Source organism: Anastrepha obliqua, chromosome 1, assembly GCF_027943255.1.
Source record: "Anastrepha obliqua isolate idAnaObli1 chromosome 1, idAnaObli1_1.0, whole genome shotgun sequence".
NCBI lineage: Eukaryota > Metazoa > Arthropoda > Insecta > Diptera > Tephritidae > Anastrepha > Anastrepha obliqua.
In genome coordinates this window covers 7,843,404-7,846,428 of record NC_072892.1, presented here as the reverse complement: position 1 = coordinate 7,846,428, position 3,025 = coordinate 7,843,404, and positions in this window count along the sequence as shown.

Below are 3,025 nucleotides of genomic sequence, written 5' to 3'. Positions count from 1 at the left end.
AATCGGAAACGCGAGGTTTCAGTGAAGTTATAAGTGCAGGAAGTTGCTGTTCTCTCCCCATTTCGTTAACAGAAATCGGCTGAGTAATTTCATCAATTAAGAACTAATGCCTTTTCAATTGATTCTAATGCTTTCCAGTGCATATGCGGTTATCGCGCCAGTTAAGATGAAGAAAAGTGATGGTGAAATGTGGTGAAATTTTCGGTGCGATTTTTTTTTTAACCAAATAGGCCGCAGCTTTTTGTTTTTGTACTGGTAATTATTGGTTTTTTACGACTTGAAATGAACCAAGTGGGTTTAGGTAGCATTAAGGGATGGCCTATTTTGGAGTTTGTATTTTTTACCTTAACTGTGGTGAGTTTGTAACGAAATTGAACGTTTTGACTTAGAGGCAAAGGGAAGCTTAACTGTGGTAGATTTCTAAATTAATTGGACGTTCAAACTTAGTGGCTTAGTGAAGTATAGTTGACAAAAATGGTTTGTATTTTACTTACCTTAACTGTGGTGAGTTTCTAAGTTAATTTGGTGTTTAAATTTGGTTGCACAGCGAGGCAGAGTTGTCAAAAATGATTTTGTATTTTACTTACCGTAACTGTGGTGAGTTCGGAAATTAATTTGGCGTTTAAAGTTAGTGGCACAGGGAAGAATAGTTGTCATTAAATGACGCGCAAAATTTGTAGCACAGCATTTCGAGAAGTCGAAGTGCAGCCGCATGCTGAATGACTAATTCGCAAGGTGTCGCCCAAATGTACATTTTTCGTACTTTAACGGTATTCTAAATTTATCATCTTCTTTAGCATATCTCATTCTGCTTCTTCTTCCATATCAAATTTTTTTTTTAATATTTATTTGAAATATTTTCTCTTCATACACCTCACGCATTTCTCACAAAACCTCTCCACTGTGAACATGGCCTTTTGTGTGAGCGCGTTGTTAGTTAATCAAATGCAAAATGTTGGTGCGTGCGTGCGTGCGCTGCGTTAAATTATGGAGGATGATGAGAATTTTTTAAAATTCTCTATTTTAGGCAATGTTGTTATACAAGCATACTGCATATATATAAATATACAGATATATACGTACATGCATACAAAATTGTAGTAAATGCATATTTTCGAAACATTCTTAAGTTAAAAACTAAAACTAAAAAACAAAAACAAAACAATTAGTATTTTAAATGTAGAATTTTTATGTGTTTTTCATTACCAAAGTTGTCCTTACTAAAACAAAACAAAGCAAAAGAAAACAAAAACTAAATAACATTTAACATTTTTTGCAATGTTTTCTCTTTGTGTTTGTGTATTAATTAAGTGCATAATTTAAATAATTTACTAATTTCTTAGTTTAGTACTAGACATACCAAAGGAAATTCAAATGGTTAAAATGATAAAATATATATGTATAGTGTTATATTGCAAACTTACCTACCTATATATGAACATACACACACACACATACCTATGAGTATGTTAACGTATGCAAATGCTACCCAAATCTGTTCGCATTTCAAAAACGTTAATGCAAAAAGCTACGAGTACGCATACATCCACACATACATACTACCAAATACCAATAAATAATCGTGAAAAATGTTAAGAACCACTCCTCCTCGGACACGGGTCCTGGCAAGAACCAAATGAAATATTTTTTTTATTTTTTTGAAATTTTGTGTATAAATAAAATTTTTTTAGAAGCATTTTGTTGCAAGAAATATACAAATACAATTTATAAATATTACCGAGAAATGCAAATTGCGATTACAATGCGCGTATACTTACATATATACAAGTACATAAATACATAAATTACCTACTCGTACATGCATACACACATACACGCATGCATCATAGATACATGCAAGTGAATAGATTGTATTTTAGTCGGCATATGCATATTCCGTCCAATAATATTTTGTTAATACGTATTTCAAATGCTTAATTGTAGTAAATATTTCTATTTTAGTTTTCAATTCGCGCTGGAGATGTTGGTGATTTCAGTGGCCTGCGCCACTGGCTGCCAAACGGCGATTGTCATGTGGAAGTGCGAAAATGCGAAAATGGGATTAGAGTAAAATGTGCATGTAGAGTAGCAACTAAGCCTTCAAGGCTTACCTTTTAATTTTAGGAGTAGTGAAAAATATAAAAATGAAGTCAAACAAAAACCAAAAGCGAAAAACAAAAAACAAAAATTAAATTTACTAGGTATTTACGAACAAACTTATGTGTGTCTCTCTTTTTCGGCGGCGCTACAAGTCGCTGGAGCGGACAACTGATTAACTAAATGCATATCATAAATCGCGCCTTTTTTTCAAACTTAAATAAACACATACACACATACAAGTATATATTTAGATATTTATGCTGTAGTTTAAAGGAGAAACTTTAAAAGTAAAAAATTATTATTTTCGAGATTTTTTCTATAGCACATAAGAAAATTTAATATGAAAACAAAAAACAACAACAACATACTAAAATGCTAAAGGCTAAAGAAACAAAACTTAAATTCAATGGTTATTTATAAATGTACACTTTTTAACGTTAAGTGTGTCATTTTAGCAAAAGCAAAAACAAAATCAATGGCAGTTTAAAGAAGAAAAACAAAAAAGTAAATTAAATAAAATCAATTAAAAATAATATTAACGTTCGTAAATTTTTAGCAAATATCAAATGTATGTAAATTAGTAGGTGTGAAAAGACAGTCAAAAATATGTAACTGAATCTAGAATACTCGCTACTAAGCATTAACGAGTTTGATAGCCGATGTGGACAGGAAATTCGCAATTCAGTGGCAATTCTTGTTTGCGGCGCAGTAGTGCATAATTTCAACATTCGAACATCAAATGAACGAAATTTCTGTTCAACAGTAATAGAGCGATAAAGCGACCGAATAATTGATTATCTATTTTTTTTTTCTTAATTAAAAAAAACTTTTTTTAATTAAAAAAAAGCAAATACTTTATTTTATTTTATTTTATTTTATTTTATTTTATTTTATTTTATTTTATTTTATTTTATTTTATTTTATT